Below are 24,579 nucleotides of genomic sequence, written 5' to 3'. Positions count from 1 at the left end.
ATAAAGTTTCTTTTCAAAATTTTTCACTTGGCAATAAGATAAGGTCTTTTTGTTAATCCAGTGGCTCCACTCTCAATGTACTTCTTTGGCCATGACACTCATAACTGATTTTAATACTTGAAGCATGAGCTGACTTTCCCTGCTCCCTTTTTTTGGAGCCTCAGAATTTAACACAGTACATGCTTTTTTATTGATTTATTATAAAATTCTTGTTTTATTTCTTTCATTGTAAAACTGTGAATCCTTTTTTTGTATGTAAATTGAGAAAAAGGATATTTTAACTAACTCTTTTCATTGATATTTGTCTTATTTTTTTTTAAATTGGATGTGAGAAAGCTGGTTTACTTTGATCATTTTGCTGACTTGCCATCCATTGGTTCAGTGGACTTGTAATTAAGAAAAACCTGAGTTCAAATATTAGTCTCAGATATTTACTAGCTTTTTACCTAATGTCTTTTTGTTTCAGTTTCCCCATCTGTAAATATGCTGATAATAATAGCACCAACCTGACAGGGTTGTTATTAGAAAAATAATACAATATTTGTAAAGCATTTCAAAAAAACTTATTAGCTGTTATTAGTTATCATTATTCTTCCTTGGCCATGATAAATATTCTTGGTATTATCAGGACTTCAGGGATCTTCAATGATGATCTTGATATATTTATGATGAGGAAATAGACAACAGTAAATATAACTGCAACTTGGAAATCATAACCATAACTCAAAGTGTAAAAGCTGGAAGATTGAATGATGAATTTGAGATTTTTCAAACTGTCAATATATAATTTGAGGCTCAGTAGCTTCAATATCAAAAAGGATAAAGAGTAATCTGGTAAAAATTATGTTAGAAAATATGATCTGGGATCAAAGAATGAAAGAAGTAAGGTGCAGACTACTTCAAAGTCTTATGCCTATTACAGATAATTAACTTTTTTCAATGCCTTCCTCTGAACCTACCATAAAGAGTTCTGAAACTCTCTTTGAACTATTAACACACATTACCTCCCTCCCTCACCTATTTTATTGTTACCTAAGAGTCAGAGAATGATAAATGTCTTGAACTTTAATAACATTTTTAAAAGGAAATGCCTGAATATTAACAAGCAGAAAATAATTGTCCATTGACCATTTGGTCATTGTTTCAAAATTGGTACTGTATATAATGCATTCAGATCATAAGTTAGATTGAAAGTTCAAGAAAATACAAAATTAAAAGAAGATAAAACTATTTATTTTTAATTATAGCAGTTTTAAATTGGCTTGTTTAAACTAACTGGTAACTATGGAAAAGCAGGAAATTAATAAAAATATTTTTGGATGAATTCTGATGTTTATCATCTCTTAAGGATTTTCAAGTACTGCAAAATAATCAGAAATGTGGGAAAATTAAAAAAAAAAAAAAAGTTCTCAGCCAGTATATAGTTTACTAAGTATTAAGTCATGACAAGCAAGGACAGAACTAATTTGTTTTCCATGGACTTATTAAACATTATAGAGATGTTAGAAGACTAAAATATTATCAATTATTCAATCAATAATCACTTATTATATACCTAATAATTGGTAGGCATAATGTTAAATACTAGGGATACAAAGTGAGGTTTCTGTATGAAGAGGGGGTTTTTGCTAATAGTCAATCCAAAATGTGAGGATGAAGAGAAGTATTTCAAATACTGGGAATAGCCAAAGGAAATGCCTAAATACTTCAAAGAACAGAAAGAAAACTAGTGTCACTAGACACCAAAGTCCCTAGAAGATAATAAATGCAAATTAAAAAAGATGTACTATGGGGCAAGTTGGGGAAGGACTGTTATACTGGAAATATGCAAAAGGGTGATGATCTGTGTGCATGAATTAATTAGCTAATTACATCCTGAAACTGCTGAAAGTATTTGTTTTACTTGAACTTTACTGACTTTTTTAGGATTCTCTAGGTAAACTATCATATCATCAATTTAAAAATGATAATTTTTTCTTCTGTTATTATGCATATTGCTTTTATTTATTTTTTCCTATTCTTTTTCTTAAGTTGTTTTTTACTATAAACATTTCTAGCAAAATATCAAACAGAAATGGAGACAATCGATATTCTTGCTTTACTCCCTCTATTATTAGAAAGCTCTTTAAAATAAATATGAATTCTTTTTTATCAAAGTATTTTCTTCAACGGCTGATATAAGCTTATTTTTTATTATTATTAATATGGTCAATAATGTTTACTGTTTTTTCTAATATTGAACAAAGTCATCATCTCTAAAATAAACTCAATAGTTCATCATAGGTAATTTTTTTTATGTCTTTCTGTAATGTGGGATATTTATTTATAATTATCTCAATTTTTGCTTACTTCAGTTGATATGATATCAAACAACTTCACTCAAAAAGGACATTTTTGAGCCTATTTTTCTTAATTTTACATATAGTTTTTGTAATATTGTAATTGATACTGCATATAATTTGCTTAAAAATCTGTTTTGCTATCTGCTATGCCACTAATGTTAATTTATGTTGTATCCAGTATTTTTTATTAAATTGATTTTTTTTCTTCTTTTAATATTTTGAGAATTTTATTTTTTGGGATAAACGCATAGCAATTTCATTTAAACTGTCTTTTATTTGTATATAGTTAAGTATAATAACCTTTAATAATAATTCCTTTGTGGTAACTTCTCTGTTTAAAATGTTAATTTGTTTTTGTTCTTGCTTGTATTTTGTCATTTTAAAATTTAACAATTTTTCAACCATCAATTGCTTCTTGAATTTACTATTTCAATGCTTAATTATATAAAATTGTTTTTTTTCTGATTTTTTTAGTTGCATGCCCAATTTGTTGATTTTTTATTTATTTGTTTTATTGATGAAAATATTTATAGGATTCCAGAAATTTGATATATTGTTTTATTATAATTGTTTCCAGTGAAATTATCCATTATTTCTAGGGTTTGCTCTTTGATCCACAATTTTTTTTTAAAGATTAAGTTACTTAATTTCAATTATTTTTTAATCCTTTATTCAAGGACCCTTTCTTTAATGTAACTTTATTGAATTTTAATCAAAAGAGAACTGGATAAGATAAAATGAACAATTTGAGTACTTTGTAAGAAAACTCATACAAAGGAACACAATGTAATTGAGAACAGAAAATAAAATGTTAGCTGGAGGGGTTGGGGAGGATCTTTGCAGGGAGTTTTTGTTTGTTTGTTTGTTTGTTTGTTTTTGATAACAACTTCATTTTGAAGAAATTTATAGCTCATTTGTGTTCTTAAAAGGAAAATTCATAAGTTACTAACATAGCAAGGAAAGAAACCCAAGCTATTAAAAGCCAAATGCAAAAAAGGCCCTAATTACTATTATCGTATTTCCCCAATAATAAGACCTATCCCGAAAATAAGCCCTCCCCTTACTGTATAAGATTCCTCTAAAATAAGCCCTCCCCCAAATATAAGCCCTCCCCAGAAAATAAGCCCTATTGAGATTGCTACTGTAGAGAAGGTGATCCCCTGTGCTATATGCTACATTACGGTACCCTCTGTATGCACCATTCCCTCCTCTCCCTTCCCGTCCCCCTCCCCTCCCCCAGGTGAAATGCACGCTGCTCTCTGAGCTGCATCCAATCAAAGCTGCAGCAGTGAGCGCATCATCCTGTTCTTCCCCTGATTTGCTCACTGGTGCCATTGAGAGCAGTGCCGCGGAGGAGAGCGGAGGCAGGACAACATAAAAACCTGGTATGTAAGTGGGAGTGAGGGGGCATGATGGAGGATAAAAGGGGCATGATGGAGGATAAAAGAAAAACTCAGGGGGCATCATGGAGGATAGAAGGAGCACTCAGGAAGAATGATGGGGTTAAAACATTGTTGAGGGGCATGATGGAGTGAAAAGAAGGACTGATGGTCATAATTTTATTATTCTGTCTGCACAGGTCACCTGTGTTTTGGCAATTTGTTTGGATGGAAAGAAAACCACACCTCTAATCATCAGTAAGGGCAAGAAAGATAAGATTGAATGTGTATCAGGCATTTACGTTCTTGAAACCGAAAAAGCCTGGTGTACACAAGCCATTAGAAGAAAGTGGTTTGATTTAATGCTGCCACTTGTTATGCGAGTTAAACAAAGAGGTCTGATAATCTGGGATTCAGCCAGCACTCACCACGCTAAAGAAATGAAGAACTTCCTTGCAGAGAGAAGAATATATCAAGTAATGATTCCTGCAGGAATGACTGCCTATCTGCAGACCCTTGATATTGCAATAAACAAGCCATTCAAGGACCATTTGCGCATGGAAGTCAATGACTACATTGAAAATAGAATGGAAAGAAATCAGCTTGGAAACTTTGTGAAGCCCTGTCTGCAAGAAGTCGTGACTTGGGTGAAGAAGTCATGGGATAAAATTACTGACAACTGTGTCACCAAGGCACTACGAACAGGTTACCTGGACAAGACATGTTCATTTAAAGAGAGCTATATTGCTGGACATGACAGATTGGGTCCACTTCTTCTGAAGGAAATAGAGGTGCAAGACATCCAGATGGAATTCAGGGTATGGACACTTATGACGATGTTGTTGAAGAAGATGACATGATCATTATTGAATAAAGGTACTTTTTTTGGTTCACATTTACCTATTTATTAAAATTGCTGTCAATGTTCATTAAAATAAGCCCTCCCCTGAAAATAAGCCCTCTGGTGTTTTTTCTGTCCAAAAAAAATAATAAGACAATGTCTTCTTATCGGGGAAACATGGTAATAAAAGAAATAAAAATGAAGAAAGCTCCAGGATTTCATCACACACTCATAGTTGAAGAGAATGATTGACTATATTTCTTTACTTTCTTCTTTTTTTTCTTTCTTTCTTTTCTTTCTCTCTCTCTTTCTTTCTTTCTTTCTCTTTTCTTTTCTTTCTTTCTTTTTTTTTTTTTTTGATTTAAGCAATTCTCTTTTATTTTGACCTGGGGCTGACAAAAAAAGTCTACTAAAATATTTTGGATAAATTGATTATAAATGAAGAATCACTTAACTAATTGTAATCCATTGGAAGGTTTGTCATTATTTTTAAAGTATCATCACTGATTTTTCTTTTTTATGTATACATATTTATACAATTATCTTGATGCACAAGAAAAATCAGATCAAAAAGGAAAAAAAAATGAGAAAGAAAATAAAATCCAGGCAAACAACAAAAAAAAGAGTGAAAATGCTATATGATCCACACTCAGTTTCAACATTCCTCTCTCTGGGTGTAGATGGCTCCCTTCATCAAAAAGTCATTGGAACTGGCCTGAACCATTTCATTGTTGGAAACATTCACGACCATCAGAATTGATCATTGTGTAATCTTGTTGTTGCATTTATAATCATCTCCTGATCCTGCTTATTCACTTAGAATCAGTTCATGTAAGTGTCTCCAGGCCTCTCTGAAATCATCCTGCTGATCATTTCTTATAGAATAATAATATTCCATAACCTTCATATACCATAACTTATTCAGCCATTCTACAAAGAGGGCTGCCACGAACATTTTTGCACATGTGGGTCCCTTTCCCTCCTTTAAGATCTCATTGGGATATAAGCCCAGAAGAAACATTGCTGGATCAAAGGGTATGCATAGTTTGATAACTTTTTGAGCATAGTTTAGATTTAAAGTTTTAGATTTAAAGATCAAATAGTGTTGTATCCGCACTCGCTCTCTGGACCAGCCCAAGTCCTTGGTCTTAGAGGAGAAGTGAAGAGGTGGGACTCATGTGGATGGTCAAACATGGAGTCTGTTTATTCCAAATTCTCTTAGCTTTATTTACTCTAATGCCCTTATATAACTATAGCAACACTGTGCATATGCTAACTATATACTGAGCATGATGACTACATAAACAACTTGCTATTGTATGTAGATGTCTCTTTGCTACTTGTTATCACTCTGCTTTAATTACAACACAGATTGTCACCATCCCCTGACTTCTCAATAAGGGTTAGAGCCTCTAGGGGAGATGGGGAATCAAAAACAGATATTGTCAGTAGGTTCTCTCTTGGCTGAAGGGTCTTATATATGACCCAGAGTTCCCCCACTATCTGTAGCCTTCTACATCTCTCCCTTTCTTTTGCTTTACTTTAAGCAGGTATACATCAGTGATTAAATCTGTCAGGATGGGAGGAACCATACAAGCAAGTAGTAATGTCACACAAGCAAGTAGTTAATATAACAAACAATATGAATGAACAAGATACTACAAAAGACTTTCACAAGTCCCAGAAGGAAGGTATAGAAAATAACTATCAATTCATAACCACACATACACTTCCTTCAGGAGCCAAGAGATAGTCCAAAACCAATCTTTTGTCTATTACTTCATGTGGCAGGGAATCCAATGATTCCTTCAGGTTTTGAAGTCCTGCATCAGTTTCATTAATAATTATTTTTGATGTTCATGAGTCAATTGTCATATACATAGGTTAATTGCCATGTTCTTTCAGTGGTAGAAGTCAGAGATGGAACCACCCAATGTTTCTCAGGTCTTCTCTTTTTCTGTCTTTCTCTCCAATGGACAAGATGGATACAGCTCTTTGGTACCCATCATGTTCCTTTTCCATCTGTAGAGATACAAGCAAACCCTCTCCCCCAAGCAATTAATCTATCTGGTCCCTTCCATTCACTACTCTCCAGATCTCTCCACATCACCTGACAATTACCTAAACATATGGGAGCTGCTCACACTGGACACTGTCCAATGGGCTATGAAACATGTGTGCTGGATCCAGTGCAGCTTCATCAAAACCCAAAAAATTAATAGTATAAAGGGTTAAGTATAGAAGTTCTCTAGGGTTACTTGTGGCTCCCTTTTTCTTTTGTTTTTTAGAGGAGAATCTTGATGTTTCTGTTTCTCCTACTATTGTCTGTCCTTGAGGATTGAAGGGTATGCCAGTGGTCTGTGAAATCTGATACTGTGCACAAAAGTGTCCAAAATGTTTAGAAGTATGTGCATGTCCATTATCTGTTTTTATTGCAGTGTGACACATCTATAATTACAAAAGTTTGTATAAGGAATTCAGTGACCACTCAGACTTTCTTTTGCTGCTGATATTGCAAAAGTAAATCCTGAAAAGATGTCCACTACACATTGATATAAGACAGATGGCCAAAGGATTTATAATAAGTCATATCCATCTCTAAATATTACTGGGTCTCAAACCACAAAAGTTCTCCCCTAGGGGAAGTGTAGGAGCATGGAAAGGAAGGCAAGCTATACAAGCTTTTACTATGCTCTTAGCTTCCTCTTTTGTTATCCCAAACTGCAAATTTAAAGCTTGTGCAATCTGATGATATTTAGAATGAGATTCTTGGGCTGCTTGAAATAGAAGAGTGTTGGCTGATATGCTTTTAAGGTGATTTGCTTTTAAGTTTCCATGGGAAAAAAAAAAAAAAACATTTCCTAGAATACCAATATGAGAGTAGACATGCAAGAGGCAATATTTACCTGGAAGTTTTCTCACTTACTCCTGAAGTTTCTTAAAAAGCTGATCTAGATTAGAGGCTACAAATTTTATTTGGGCTGTAGCAAATCTTTGTACCACATCTATTGAATAAGCTGAATCAGATATCATATTTACATCTCCTGGGTAATAAGTAAGAGCTAGCATAATTGCATATAACTCATTCTGCTGAGTTAGGGTTAGTGGACTGAAAAGAAATTCTGACTACTCTTTTTATAGTTAAATCAGAAGAATATTCAGCATAAATATTGTTTGGATGCATCTGTGAAGATTTTCCTTTAATAGGAATCTTGCAAATCTTTTCTTCAAAAAAAGCATGGCCAATTATGAAAGCCAGCTTATCTGTAAGGTGGACCTGGATGTAAAATTTGGAGCCGTGGCCAATAAAATTTGCCACTCTGGGAGGTTTCACAGCATACATTAATTTGTGCATTGGTATATGAGATGTATATCTTTTCAGGTTCTATCTAGATAATTATCTTAGCTTTTTAATGACCTTTAGTAAGATTCTAGCTGCAAGCATGGGTGAAAAACAAGGCTTTGGTCTGGTTGTGATTGGAGGATCACCCATTTGATCACATTGTTTCCTTGATGAAGAATTGCTGTGGGTGCCTCTTTCGTAGCAAAAATTGATATTTCCAAGGGATTTTGAATGACTCTTTCAACCCCATTTGATAAAGCCAGTTCAACTTCTCTCAGAACCTCTTCAATTTTTTTTTTTGTAAGCTGGTGGGGTAAATCTAAAACAGTGTCTCCCCTTAAAATGCCATACAATAGTTGTAACTAAAAGATAGTTAAGCCTAACACTGGACATAGCTCATATCAATTTCTAAAAGTCATTTAAGGTGTTCAAATTCTCTGTTCTTAAAGAAAGTTTTTATACTTTAAATAATTTGAGATATAGCATGCCTTTGAATTTTTGGGGGGCTATATAAAATTGGTAATCCCTTAATGTTTCTATGGTCTTTTGTAGACATGCTTCTAACATATGTTCCTTAGGTACACACCCCAAGATATCCATGTAATGTAATAACATAATTTTTGGAAATGTTTTTCTTACTGAAGTAAGCATCCACCTACATTTGACACATGGTAGGTCTATTTTTTTTTCATTCCCTGTGGCAAAACTGCCTATTGAAATCTTTTATAAGGCTTTCCTGATTTAATGCTGGGTACTGAAAAAGACAAATCTTTTCATATCCTCCATAACTAGAAAGATAGAACAAAAAACAACCCTTAATGTCTATAACCCAAAATGACCATTCTCTAGGCAATTCAGTAGGAGATGGAAGTCCAGGCTAAAGAGTTCCCATAGTTTCCATCTGTTCATTTACTTTTCTTTTTTCTTTCTTTTTTTTTTTTTCACATTGAAGGGTGTGTCATGTTTGTAGAAATTTTCACACATTTGATTCACGTACTCCACAGTTATAGGCTGTTAACCTCCCCACACACACACACACACTGGGGCCAAGGGAACAGAAGAACAGAATGGAGATAGTGGCAGATTAAAAAAAAAAAAAAAAAAAAAAAAAAAACAAGAACAAAGTCCCCAAACTGTCTCCAAGCCACAGTAATCCAGGCCGATTGGGTCATAAGTGAAAATAAAAACACTGCCTAAGTTCATTCTACCCAAAGGTCTTTAGTAACAAGCATTGCAGCAATCCCCCCTTAAAAGTAAGAGGAAATCAAAGACAGGGCCAGAATCCACTTCCTCGGTTTGAGGAGGTGCTGGGGAAACCTGGAGGCCTCAGAGGCTGTGAAGAGGAACAAGGCTTGGTCTAATCACCACCAACAGGGACAGAAGTTTAGAGGATCCTGGCAGAGCAGACAGTCCCAGGCCTCCCTCTGAAGATGTGAAATCACCAGGTTATTGCTATAATTGGGAAGACCAAACCACAGGCCAGCAGAAGGGACCCTAAAAAACCTGAAAAGGCATTGAACAGGGTCACCTTGCCACTTCAGCAAAAAAGAAAAAAAAAAAAGTCTTGTGAGGGTGAGATGGAGGGTTTACAGGTTCCCATCTCCCTAGCCCCAGGGTCTCTTGCGAGGCAGTGCCATTCAGCACCCAACCTCCAGGGCAGGTGGTGAGTTGCTTCAGAGTGGAGGGATGGCCTGCGGAATCTAGAACGGCAGCCACGGACAGCAGTCACTCAATGAGCTCCACGTAATTGGCAGGGAACATGCCAAAGTAGCCATCTGGGCCATAGCCACACCACCAGCCCTCATTGATCACCTTGATTCCCATGATGAGGTTCTCAGGGTCAAAGGAGATCTCTGTGTCGTTGGTGCCCTGGTAGTCATACAGGTCCCTGGCACAGAGTCCTTTCTGGCCCAGCTCTGGTCCCAGATTGTAGTGATCTGTATACTCATAAGTAACCTCCTCCTCTACCTGTGGGGGCTCCTCATAGAGACTGTCTTGCTCCAGGAGCTTCTTGTACAAGTTTTCTTCTTCCACCTGCTCTGGAGAAGGAGGGGCAGCAGCAGGGCCCGGGGAAACTGGGGTGACTTCTCTGCAAATTTGTTGCAGGCCCCGGGGAAACTGGGGTGACTTCTCTGCTAACAGAAACTTCTGGTTGGGTGTGCTGCCTCTGCAGGAAGGGGCTCCGAATCTTGTCTGGCTGAGGGCACATGATGGAGGTCGTGGACATTGCTCTCTCCTCATGCTTAAAAATGTCCCATGGGTTTGTTGGTCGATAAGATGCTGCCTCCTGCTGCTCCTTTGAAATCTTTTCCTGGTCCTGCTCACACTTCCTCTGCACCTCGATTTCGTGGGTGTGCTCCTGGTACTGCTGCTCTTGGTCGACCACCTCCTGTAGCTTCCGCTCCCGATGCTTCTCCTCCAGCCGCTGATTCCCTTCATCTTTCTCTGCTTTGGCCCAGAAGCTGTCTTTCCTGACCCTTTTGATCTCAGACACAGCATTGATTTTTTGGTACACAGAGCCCACTGGAGCCTTGAGGCCTGAGTGTCTTGAAAGCGGCTACTATCTTTGTGGAAGTTATAGTTTCTCCCCCTCTCCCCCTCCCCCCAAGCTTTGGCAACCTTCTGCATGATGGATTCTGGCTCCACATCCTCCTCTACATGAGCATTGATGGTCATGTGAGCCCCCTTTAGGAAGCTGGCCATCATGCTGACTTGGTTGGCACAGGCCCCCTTCCCATGCCTTCACCTGTCCAGTTGACAAAGACAAATTTGAATAGGCCAGAGTTTGGGTCCTTTACCTGGCAGAAAGTGTACATCAACTGTTTCGCTCCTCCACCATCTCTTCCCAGCCACCTTCTCTAGTGCGGGCCACACAGATATCATTGCTGTTGCCTTCATAAGTAAACAAAGCCCAATCTGTGAGGGACTTCTCGGTGACCATTTGCCCATAAGCTTCCTGCAGTGCCAGCCCGTTCTGACTGAGATTCACGGCCATGTTGCCTTCACCTTCAACCTGGTCCCTTCCCACCAACTCTTCCTCGGTGCAGGGATCCTCTCTCCCATTTACTTTTCTTAAATCAGTCAACATCCTCCATTTTCCAGATTCCTTTTTTAAAACAAATACTGGTGAATTCCAAGGACTTAGAGAAGGTTGTAAATGTCCTTGGTTAAGTTGCTCCTGTACTATATTTAATAAGGCCTGGATCTTTTCACTGGATAAGGGTCACTGTTCTACTCACACTGTTGTATCAGTTTTCCATTGACTGGAAACAGGTGAGAGTGCTAGCAGTCCTTCAACAGCAGCCCTGCCTAAAAAGCAGAAGTGCTTAATAATAATCCTAATTTGTAAAATGTTTTCTTTTGCCTTGCCTTGGGACACAGCAAAACTGTGCTGGAGGGACTGATGGTGTTACCACTCCTCCCACTCATGCTTTTCCTGCCTATGAAGGTAGGTGTTGAGGGAGGGGAATCAGGAGACTGAGAATACCCCAAGGGCACATGCACAGGCTGAAGTGAAGGTGGTCCAGGAAATGGAGAAAACCACACCCCTTCTCTGGACAGTCTTTATCACCTTTCCTGCCCAATTTACCATGCCCCTCAAACCTCCTAGCACAGAAACAAACAACTTAAATCAACAAAATATTTTTTAAAAGACTTCTTTAGCTCCATCCTACATGCTGAATCCTCCAGGGCTACAGGCACCAACTCTCTGCTTGTTTTTCTCCTCATACTTTGATGGCCCAAGTTAAAATCTTTCCTTGTTTTAAAACTTGAGGGATTCCTTAAAACCAATTTTAACTCATTGTATTCAGTTAGTTGTTCTCCCACTGTCTTCCACATCTCTGGCTCCAAATTCTCCTTAGAAAATCAATTTGGCATGCCCTACAGAGCATCTAAGAACTCAGTGATCTGCTTCTGAGTCACCAATAAATTTTGCTTCTCTACTAACCTAACAAAGCATGCTTCATACTTCCCTCAGAAAGGAAGCTCTTTTGTTAGTACTTGCTCCATTTTGGCTAAAAAACAAAAGTAATTAGATTAGCCCTTACCAAATCTTCCTGTTTGCCTATTTTTAGACTCAATTTATTCCTAAAATCTTTTGAACTTTCCAGTCGCAGCAATTGAGCTGCTATGTACTTTACTTGCTAAGGCCTCACATTTAGGGCCCCTCATTGAACACCAAAGATTGTGTCCTGACTAGCTCTCTGGAAGATCTCTGGAATAGCCCAAATCCTTGGTCTTAGAGGAGGAGTAAAGAGGCAGGACTTGCATGATGGTCAAACTTGGAGTCCATTTATTCCAAATTCTCTCAGCTTTATATAACCAAATACCCTTACATAACCATAGCACACTACACATGAGCTTACTATATACTGCACATGCAGGACCATAAAAACAATTTGCTATTGTATGTAAATGTATGTAGATGACTCTTTGCACTTGGCATCACTCTGTTTTAATTTCAACAAAGGTTGTCACTCACTGCCCCCTACTTTGCAGGAAGGCCAAGAGCCTTTAGGGAAGATGGGGAGCCAAACCAGACATTTAGCAGGTTCCCTCTGGGTTGAAGGGTCTTATACTTCACCCAGAGTTCCCCCACTATCTGTGGACCTCTACAAAATAAGATATAAATCAAGTAAAATCAAATAAAGTTGAAAAAAATTTAAATGAAAAAGCAAACGCAAGAGTAACCCAAATTAACATTATAAAAAAAAAAGGAAAATAGAGAATTTACAACAAATCAAATAAAGCAGAAAAAATTATGCAGAGATATCTGGTACTGTCATCAAAGTCAAAAAGGTAGATAGATTCCTTGTAGAGAATGAGCTCTTCTATATTATCCTGTTTGCAGTGTTATTGAATTATCTTAAGATTCAGAACATTACAAAAGCCCCTTATTAATATAATTCATTTTTAAAGTTTGTCTTATAAGAGAAAAATACATGTAATAAATGCTTTTTTTTTAGAAGAACTTGCAATGAAATGACCAGATCACTGAATTTCATTTATTCATTTACTAGGCATTATTAAGCATCATCTACTGGGATTAAATCATGGATTGAGATGTTGAAGATTAAAAAAGAAGAAGAAGAAGAAGAAGAAGAAGAAGAAGAAGAAGAAGAAGAAGAAGAACAAACCCAACCCTTTCTTTAGCAACTTACATTATACAGAAATACCATGGACATAAGTAAATAGAAATAATATGCATGCTAAACATGAAATGTTTTCAAGGAAAGGCAGTCACAGCTCAAAGTATCAGAAAAAAATTCTTATAAAAGCATTAAGACTTAAGTTGAGCTTTGAAGGAATGTGGGATTTTTGAGATTCAACAAGTGGGAGGAAATGATCTTCTAGTCTTTATAGCCCATGCAATAGAAAATGTATTAAATTCAATAAAATAAATATTTATTAATTATCTCCTCTATTGTAGGCATTTTGCTAAGTTTTAAGACAGTCTCTTCCTTCATGGAGTTTACAATGTAATAGGACAAGAACAAACAAAAAAGGAAACTGAAAAATGGAGGAGAAAAAGGATGGTTATGTGGAAGATGAAACACAATGTTTAAAGAATAGTCAGCAGGCAAGTCAGATGAACACAGGTAATGTGAATCAATCAATCCATGTAGATTTATCAAGCTCTTATTATATGCAAACATCATGCTGAGAGAGTGATAACCTTTTTATTTAAGGCTCTTAGTTTCCACTGAGAAAATTTAACATTGCCAGAGATAACAACAAGAACAAAACCTATGAATAAAAAAACTGGGACAAAGATTTGTGGAGGAAAGAAGGAATTACACATAAACACATAAAGAGTTCAATATGGAAATTTATTTTACCATACAGGAAAGTAAAAGAGGAAGGGGGAAAGAGGAGATGCTGATAAAATGAAGGGAAAATTGGGGGAAATCATAGACAAAAGCAAAGCATTTTTGAGGATGGACATAGGGAAATACAGAAATAGGGAATAAATAAAGAAAATAGCATTGAGATAAATACATGGATTGTAATTATAACTAAAAATAATTATAGAAAATATCTCTGATAAAAGTCTCATTTTACAAAAATTTAGAGAACTCAGTCCATTGAATAAACATGAGCCATTAGCCAATTGATAAGAAGTCAGAGGATGTGACGAAGCAGTTTTCAAATAGTCATCAAAATTACCAAAGTCATATGGAAAAAAAATGCTATAACTATTATGAGTTACTAATGTTTGACTAACAAATTGGCTGTTATGGCAGAAAAGGAAAATCATAAATATTGGAAGGGATGTGGGCAAACTGAAACACTAAATGCATTGTTGGCTGAATTATGAACTGATAAAAACCATTTAGAGAGAGTTTTGGAACTATTCCCAAATGACATGCATATTCTTTGACTCAGCAATATTAATAATAGATCTGTATGCAAAAAAAGATTAAAAAAGAAAAAGAAAAATCACAAAAAAATACCTATTTGTACAAAAATATTTGTAGCATCTCTTTTTGTAGTGGCAAAAAATTAAAAATTGAGATGTCCATTAATAGGAAAGTGGCTGAACAAGTTGTGGAATATTGTTACAATTGAATATTATTGTAATGTTAAAAATGATGAGCAGCATTTTCTTAGGAAAGCCTGGACTAATGCAAAGCAAAATGGACAGAAACAGGAGAATATTGTAAACAGAAATAACAATATTGTAAAATATTCAGTTTTCGTGAATGACAATTATTCTTGGCAATACAAAGATGCAAGACAATTGCAAAAAAAAATTAAAAGTCTTCTCCAGCAAGGAACTGATGGATTCTGAATGCAGATCAAAGTACACTTTCTTTTTTTTTTCTTTATTATTCTTGTTTTTTGTCTGTTTCCTTTTATAACATGACTAATATTAAATATTTTGCATGATTGCATGTATATAATCAAATTGTTTGTATTCTTATTAAGGGAAGAGAAGAAAGAACGACAATTTGCAATGTCCTTGCACTTGTTTTAAAACAATTATTTTAAAACAATAGTTTTAGAAACTATTTTTACATATTAAAATTATTTTACATGTAAATTGGTTTTTAAAAGGAAAATATTGAATAAATATATTCTAAAAAGATTTCTCAAAGGAAATATATGTGTTTGAAGGGTGCAATGGGTTGCAGATGTAAGGAGGGAGCACATCTTGGGCATGACTAATAATCTATGGAAAAACATAAAAATAAGAAATGGGATGTCATATATAGTGAACCTCAAGTAGGCTAAATTTGGCTCAAATAGAGAGAATGTAAGAAGCATAACAGCATCTTATCAGATATATAGCTGGAAAGGAATTTAGTGGAGATCTCCTCTGACACCTTCATTTTTTTAGATGAGAAATGTAAGGCTCAAGAAAAAAGGGAAACAATTATTAATTTATATATTATCCATGTGACAGTCACTATTAGCATTTTACAAGTATTAATTCATTTGATCCTCCCCAAAACCTGAAATGTAGGTGCTATTGTTATCACCATTTTACAATCAAGGAACTGAGGCAAACAGAATTTAAGTGATTTACCAGGTCACATAGCTGACAAATATCTGAGACTGCATTTGAATATGGTTCTTCCTGACTTCAAGCCTAAAGCTCTATCTACTGCACCACCTAGCTGCCTTTAATTAAATATTCTAATATTTTATATTAAAGGCATTTCCTAGTAGAAATAATTACATATATATGTATATGTATATAAAGATGGGCTGCTTCCATAGAGAACAAGAACACACAGATAAAGGGGGAAAGACCCTTGCGGACTCTGAAATTACATCATCATGGTGTTTATCTGTTATGAAGTTTCTCCCTCACATACTAAGCTTATATTGCTCTTCTTGTTCTCTGTTGTTTACTGTCTAAGCTATATTAAGGGCTGCTCTAAAAATCAGCATCAACCATCTTAGAAATTCCCTTGTACGCTCTAAACACAATGGTGACACCTGCTTCTATTGTGTCTCTAGGGTCCATATTTTATGTCTTTGTCTGAATAATTTGTCTATTTCATTGAGAATTGAATAGGAATCTATTTTTCAAAGTAAACACCAAGGACACTGCACCATTTAGAAATAAAGTGGATTTTGATTTTCTTTGGCATAAAAGAGTTTTGAAAAATTGTTCTGATTACTCAGTAAGAGAACAAGAGTACCTACTCACTCAGAACAAGAAACACAATCTTCCCTTTCTGGGAAAGATTGAGTTTTCTACAGATTTCATTGTAACTGAATTAACAAAGTTTGCACATTAGACTACTTGCTCAAACAGAATTACATTTCACTCATATCTGGTTTTCTTAAAATAGTCTCCCAGAATAGTCTATAATGTTGACATAATCTTTGAAAATATCTTTTATTTTCCCTCAGACTATACATAAGAAAAACTAAAAAGTTTTTGCAAGCAAATATTGAAAATTCCTTATTCCTCTTTAATGATAACAAAGATATTCAAATCAAAATATGCATATATATATATTACTAATTATTTATTTTAATGTTTTAAGGATACATGATTTTATTCTTATGGGAATTGCCTCTACTAATTGTAGAGGGCCAGAACTCTGGGAAAGTATACTTGAAACAAAATGTTAACTTAGTGGAAATGATAATATGATGATTCTCTAATTCACATGTATACTTAGTGTGGTACTTAGTACGTACTAAATAGTACTTAATATGATGATCTAATGGTTCTCTAATTCACACATACATAGCATGCTGTAATGATGTAACTGTAATAGAGTATATGAGGGCTAAGAAGGACTGAGAGACATCTCATTTTTGACCATTTTCCTAGTGGCTTTCATCCCTCCTGCACTAAGATCAAGACTGGGCCAGAATAAAGACTCTAGACTCTATTCTTGACCACTCTCATGATGTCTATCCTGCTGAGACCAAGGACCATTCTAAGACCTCTAGAAAGCTAGCATGAACATTAAAACTAATGTTTGTTACTATCCCTTATGCAGACAGTTATATAAATTGCTGTTTCATTGACATACCCTTACATTCAAACTCACAAAATTATTAACTGTTAATGGACTTTTGATGATTAAATGATAATCTAATCAAACTAATATTTCTGCTATTCCTGATATGTTATTACTTACTTCTGGGATAGATGATCTTACACTCTTTGTCCCTTCTTCCCTATGCTTAGAAGACACTTCATTCATGTATTTAAATCTGGAATCTCTTGATTTCTTTCCAGGCTCAAGTGTCACTGTTTTATAGTCTTTTCTGATCCCTTGATGATGAAAAAGTCTCCCCAAAATTGCCTTAGTTTCCTTTTAACTTTTTTGCATATGCTTTGAATATGTCTATATATGAATTCAACTTGCATAATTATGTATAAAAGATTTGATGATATGTTGGTAGAAGGCATATTCAATTGGATTCAGCTAGGTGGCAACATAGAATGCTAGACCTAGAGTCAGGAAGATTCATTCTTGGAGTTTAAATTTGTCCTCTGAAACTTACTGGGTGGATGACTTCAGCAAGCCATTTTATCCTCTTTGCTTCAATTATTGATTTGCAAAATGAGGTGAAAAGGAAATGACAAACCATTTCAGTGTCTTTGCCAAGAAAATCTGTAATGTTCTGGTTAGCTTTCTGGAGGTCCTCTGAATGGGCTTTGGTTTCAGCAGAATAATCACCACAAGAATTGTCAGGAATAAAGTCCAACGCCTTTATTATCTCCTTCACAGCCTGTCTCCTTCGCCTGGCGCCGGGCTAGCTTTTTGGGGGACCTTCAATCTAGCCTTGGTCTCAGTGAAGAAAGGCAGGAGAGCCACCAGAAGACTGATCAAAGATGGAATATCTGTAGCTGACTTTGTCCTCTGTTTAAATACTCTATTACAATTACATCAACTATAGAACTATTACATTGCCATGCTAAGTACTTAGTATATGTAAGCTAGATAACCATTGTATTATCAATTCACTGAGTTGATACCTTGTTGTAGGATTAAATCAAGCATACTTGTAATGCTAGAGAAACTGAGGCAGGAGAGAGATTACAGAGTTTTTAATATTTTATTAATGGGAAAGTAAAATTGACTGGACAGGACACTCGTCTCAAATTATCCAGTCAGACAGAGATAAAGATATACTGGGACCAAGGAATCCATGTTGGTCCCAGGGCTGGTGGAAACTGTCATCCCAAAGAATCCAGCCTCCAGCATACAGCCACCAGCTGCCAGCCTCCAACCTGCAGCAATAAATGGGAGAATCTCAAGCCTTTAAGTACCTTTTGGAGACAAAGAAGAGGGAAAAGGCAGGAAAGCCTCTGTCAGGATAGGGGAGGCCATAAACCCAAAAAAAGCACAGGATGTCTGAATACACAGAGATAAAGATGTCAGTGAGATATCTTGGAATATTTTAGAGGGATATTGTAAATTCTTGAGGATAGAAAAGTCAGGAGGTCTACTCTCTTGTTTATCTTGCTTATGCTAACAATTTATAACCTTAGAGTAAATGGTCCTCAGTCTTAATGGACCAGAAGGGGATTTACAGCTTAGGGGATTGAGATAGAACAGTTAAGGAAACTGAGACAAGGGAAAGTAGTGCAGGGAAACTGAGTCAAGACAGTTAAAGAGAACTGTGGTATAACATACTGAACCAGAGAACTCATATGCTGAACTAGAAAACCACTGTCTTATAAATTCCACAGAGTTAACACCTTGTTGTAAGAATCCTTGTTTCAAATATATTTCTCCAGTGTTCTGGTCCATTACAAAAATCCCCCCTAAAATTAGTAAGAGTCTGACACAACTGAAATGAGTGAACAATAAAATACAGCTTTACAACTTTGGAGTCATCCTTTATTTACTCTTTTCCCCATCTCCCTGTGCCCCCTTCCCCATCCCATAAGTGCCCAAATCTTGCTGATTCTTTCACATCTTCCCACTTTTATGACATTGAAATTTCCAACATTTTAATTCAGGTTTTCAGAATCAAAACATACTAGGCTATTACAAGAGATTCACATTTTATTATTCTGCTTCTTTTGTCACACACTAAAAAAAAAAAAAAAAAAACCTCCCAAAGGCATCATAAATTCGATCAAGTAACTCAAAAAGTCCTTGTGTCCCATGACTTATTCCTAGGTAAACTCAGCCACTATTTAAAGTCTTCCACCATACGACTTCCATTTAAATGTTTTTAGAACTCAGCATTTTACCTTGTGCTTGTGTTTTTGCACAAGTCAGCTTTCATGCCTGGAATACACTTGCTCTTTCTTTATACTTATAATAGTCCCATCTCCCTCCAAAGCTCAGCCAATGTGACAATTCTGTAAAATTTTCCTTTATTCTTCTGATTTTATATACATATATGCTCTCTCCCTTTCCAATTTAATTTTCTTATCAATGTATGTGATATAACTCCCCGATCATGTAAGATCCTTTAGGGAGAAGAATTGTTTTATTTTTGTCTCTGAATTTCCAAAGTTGAATATAGTTCCATGGACATAGATATAGATAGATAGATAGATAGATAGATAGATAGATAGATATACACAAAAACCTTGTCATGTTATATTTTTTCCCTGAATAAAGGCAATTTATGTCACTGTAATAAAGATAAATTGAACGTTTAAAGAAAGGGTTATTGTATCAATCCATTATGGAATTGGTGTCTATGTGTAAATATGTTTAGATTAAAATGCCAGACTAAAACAGTACAAAGTATCAACTCAATCATTTTTATCACTGAAAAAAATTAAAGTTTATTGTAATTCCTGATAGTATTGTCCTAAGTTATAATGTAAAGAAAAGGGACTGTGTGTTTGAAATATGAAAGAGGGAGGAAAAGGAAAAGAACAAAAATTTATGAACTACCTTCTATGCAGCAAATAGTCTACTAAGGATTTTTCAAAAGAGAAGGGTGGGGAGAAGATTCCACTCAAGCAATAGGCAAAACCATAGATATTTATAAATTAACTTCTCCCACTAAAATGCAAAAGGTAGCTTAGATCTTCATTGCTGCTATAGATCTATTTTTCTACTTTTAGATTTTTCTGAATAAAAACATATACAGAAAAAAACTGTGATTATTGAATGTATCAATAGAAGATTCAATTGGACATATTAGTAACCCAGTCAAATGAATTACCTGTGTCCAATCTCTGTATCTGAAGGTTCTGTTTTTATCCCCAATTTACTCAGTGTACTTTTCAATGTATTCTTTTGAGTTAAAGCATAATAATAAAATCCTGAATTCTTTGTAAAGGATTTAGTAATGCCATGAAGGAATTCCTGGAAAGTTTCTTTCATTCAAATTGAACCCTGAAGACAAAACTTATTCTAAAGCTTCTTTGAAGGTTTAAATCTATATTCTAATGAATCTGTATATCTGTGGTAATCCCAGAACTGTGTCTCGATTTATACTGAATTTGCCCTAGTGTATACTGGACTTGCATCCTAGAAAAGAAGCTCTCAAAGATGAAAAAGACTAGACTCCAGGGTCATTCTTATTTAATGCCATAACCCAAAGATTATGTTCTCAAACAGCACAGAGAAAACCCATATAACAATCAGAAAGTTGTATGGGACTCATAATAGGTGACCCACAATTCATGAGCATCCCAAATTATACAACAAGGAAAAAAAGTCAGCCTAATCTGATACAACTTGGAAGGCAGATGTATGATTCAGCAACAATCATAAATTACATGTTTTGTTTATTATCTTAACTTTTTCATATAATATTGTTTGCCATACATATTTAAATGAGTATCTCCCAAACTGAAGAATATTCTTGTTTAAATGAAAAGAGGGGAAAAATCATGAGAAATGATGAATCTAAATACTGGAGGGTGACAATTTCCTGTGGTTCTCAATTTTAAAGAATATAATCAGTTTTAAATTACTTAGGTATTCCATTCAATGTAAATTTTGTAAACCAAGCTTATGATTCTGAATGATAGGAAAAATAAAACACTCCCCAAACAAGAAAACTATAATTTCTGGGGATTCATTTCAAAGAAGTAAAAATAAGTTAATAGAAATTTTATGAAGTACAGGTAAAGCATAACTGGCAAACAGAAAGCTATAAAAAGTAGGATATTATTCAAAATTGATCACACTGAAACTGCAAATATTTCTTAGATGAAAAACAATTGCATGAATATAACCTTCAGTCTAGTCCCCTGTCTTAACCATGTGACAAATGCTTCATGATAAAGAAAATAAAAAGAATTTTTTTTTTAAAAAAGAAAATGATGTGCTTAGGAAAAGTTAATATTCTTTATATGCTAAAGATTGAAATCATGCTCCTGAAATGTCATGTCTAGAAATTGATAGAAATTACATGATCCTTTTGTTGATGAATAAAAAATGGAGCATTCACCATAAATAGGTGTATTATGCTAAATTAAGGGGAAAACCACAAATCTTATTTGTTGCAAAAGAGATACTGCAAATTCACATCTGAACCCATTCTCTCAAAGATGTTACCTCAAGGGCAAAAAGTCTCATGTTTCCTGACTAATTCAAGTCATTGAACTTTATTCTGGTTTAATCTTGAAGTCTAATGTTACTTTCATTGCTGGGAACAATATTCTTGCAACTTAAAAAAATTGTCATTCTTTCAAAAAGATCATCACTTGATTTGACACTGCCTCAAATGCTTAATCCTTTCTTCTCTCCATCCTTATTTCATCCATACTTTTAATTTCAAGCACATTAATTTAAAATTTAAAATTATAACTTCTTTCTTTCCTTGTAAATTCTCAAGGCTGATCAAAATCATGGTACTAAACCTGACTGGTAAGCAAACGTTTTCCTCCTTATCCTGGCCTATTACAATGTAACTATGAAACATATACCTAAAACTATAGTAACCATCAGTACTCATCATAACTCATTGTGGGCTACGGATTGCAGGAGTGGGATGTTTTTAGCTGAATAGAATCATAGAACCAATGTTCTTCTTGTATAAGAATTGCATTGTAATGGTTTCTTCCTTCCTACCTTCTTGCTTCTCTCCCTCCCTCCTTCCCTTCCTTCTTTTTTTCATTTCCTTCTTTCCTTCCTTCCTTCTTTCCTTTCTTTTTTCTTCATTGTTTTCTTCCTTTCTTTGTTTCTTTTTTCATTTTTCTTTCTTTATCCCTCAATTCTTTCCTTTTTTCATTTTTTCCTTTCTTCCTTCCATTCTTTGTTCTCTCTCTCGTCCCTCCCTCCCTCTCTCTCTTTTTCTTTCTCTTTTTCCCCCTATCCCTCTTTCCCCTTCTCTTTCCTTCTCTCTCTCTCTCCTCTCTTTGTTCCTCATTGGTTGTGCTACTGGGAACCACCTGACAATGGCTGCTGGAGATCCAACCCAGACTTGAACAATGTATCTCCTCATGTGAGAGGATGATACAAGGAGACTAAGAGGCTGTTGTGTTGTCTGACCTCTCTCCTCTTCCCTCTGCCTCCAATTTATTTAACTCTCAGTATACAAGCAATGCCTTTGTCAGTAAAGGCTGCCCCACAACTCCCTCAAGTATCACAGTCCACAGCTGCAGAAGTCCTAGGAGAATTGGCCTGCCCTTTGACCCAGGCATGGTTCTTATTGATGGTTTTTTCTTTTGTTATTTTTTTTATATTTTTAATACTTTTCTTGGACATACAATTTTCTACAAAGAGTGGGAGAAGATGTCATCATAACAAATTTACCATATCACCATGACTTATTTTCATTGTTATTATTATGGGAAAAATAATAGATATAAAATATAGTAGTACAGTTAGGAAAATTATGAATTTATTGAATATTTAGTCCTAAAAAAACACATTGACAGTTGAATATCAATTTGGAAAATGATTCTCAGAGCAACTTCCAGGGATATGTATTTGATTCTGCTTATTTAAAATTTTAAACAATAATTTATATAGAAGCATGGGTAATGCACTCAATTAATCAATAGATGAGATATAACTGGAAGGAAAGTGTACATGATGAATGATAGACAGAATTTAAAAAGATCTTGACAAGCCAAGTCATTCAGCCTATTATAAAATAATTAAGTTTAATAGAAATAATAATGGAGACATACATAAATTAGGAAAAAAATAATTTCACAAGTAAGCCAGATAGAGTTGATATGGCAGTACATTTTTTGTCCTTAACAAAACATACAAACAAAAAATATGTGAAGAATTTAGTGAACTTCAAGATTAAAATAAATCAACAATCTAATATGCCAGCCAGGAAAAATAACATAATTGTTTATTGCAAGAAAAAAGGCATTGTGTCATAGTCCAAAAAGGTGATAGTACTACTGTACTCTATTCAGATTATATCACTTATAAAATACTGTGTTGTGGGAATAGAGGGTTAGGAAGGAAATTACAAAATTGAAAAACAGGAGAGGATTCACAATGATGACAGATTAGAAATGAAAACTATCAACTCTTCAAATTCCCTACATAAAAGAAATGACGGAACATTTCCTTAGAGGAACAATAGGAATAAACAAAAGCAGGGGTAAAGCAGTGGTCCTTCTAAAACAATCTGAGAATACCCCAGGAAAGACCTGACTTCAAGGGTAGATATTCAGACTGAGTAAATTCACCTCTAGGGTGAATCAGAGGAATCAACAAACAATATGCCCTGGGTGCAATTGTGTTGGGAGGCAGCCTTCATCTCAGAAACTTTTACATCTTTGACATCATAGGAGTCAGAAGACCAATTGGGAGAAAACAGAAGAATCTTCCACTTGTGGGGGATGCCAACAATATCTATGCTTACAGGGAAGTCTCAAGCTGTTACTCCAGAGAGAAGAGGCTAGCACATGCCCAGTAAGTACAATAGAAAAGGGGCAAGTACTCTGCTGGCTGTGGACATTTAAAAAAGAATAAAATCTTTGATTTCAGTTCCAGAGCAGAAAGGATTGCTATAGTTTATAACTATAGTATACTACATTATTGTCTGAGGTCCCTCAGAGAGTAATAGTCTTTATGAGAAAGCTTGACTTGGGGCACTAAAGTTTAGGAATAGAGAGGAGAGGAGAGAAGAGAAAATAAAAGTAAGAAGGACCTGCGGCTTAGGAAAGCATTCCATACATCTCAGATATTAGTACTTGAATATATTAATGATTGCTAAAAATAAAATAAAAGTGAATTAAAAAGTAGAAAAATCCCAACTATAAATAATTATTATGGGATGACAGAATTTGGGGCTTATATTCAGAGAAAGATAGTAGAGCTTAAAAAGTACTCTTTTTTTGTTTGTTTGTTTTGCAATGAGAAATTACAGATGGTACCAAGTATAATAGGAGTTATGAGAAGAACTTGAGAGACCTTAAAAATTAAATAAGGGAGCTTAAGAAAAGTAAACAAGAAAAGTAAGAAAATGTGCAATCCAAGAAAATTATGAAAAGAAAACTTGATATAGAAAATAAAAAACTTAAGGAAAAAATAATTCTTTAAAACCTTGAATTGGAAAAGGAAAAGCTAATGATATTCTAAGACATTAAAAAATAATAATGTCAAAAGAATGAAAAAAATAGAAGAGAAAGTGAAACATCTCATCATAAAAACAACTTATCTGGAGAACCAATTAAATAAAAATAATATAAGAATAATTATACATGAAAATTACATTTAAAAAAAGAACCTTGATATAACATTACATTAAATTATTAAGAAAAATTTTCCTGAAGTAGTAGAATAAGAAGGCAAGTAGAAATAG

At 34.9% G+C, this 24,579-nt stretch overlaps 1 pseudogene; it reads right to left on the bottom strand.

Moving 5' to 3' along the window:
- Positions 1 to 9,630: 9,630 nt before the first annotated feature.
- LOC127553949 (drebrin-like protein) lies at positions 9,631 to 10,900 on the bottom strand (annotated as a pseudogene).
- Between the last annotated feature and the right edge of the window lie 13,679 nt (positions 10,901 to 24,579).

This window comes from Antechinus flavipes, chromosome 3, assembly GCF_016432865.1.
Source record: "Antechinus flavipes isolate AdamAnt ecotype Samford, QLD, Australia chromosome 3, AdamAnt_v2, whole genome shotgun sequence".
Taxonomy (NCBI): Eukaryota; Metazoa; Chordata; class Mammalia; order Dasyuromorphia; family Dasyuridae; genus Antechinus; species Antechinus flavipes.
Note: the sequence above shows the minus strand (reverse complement) of the source record. Positions and strands in the feature narration are given on the sequence as shown.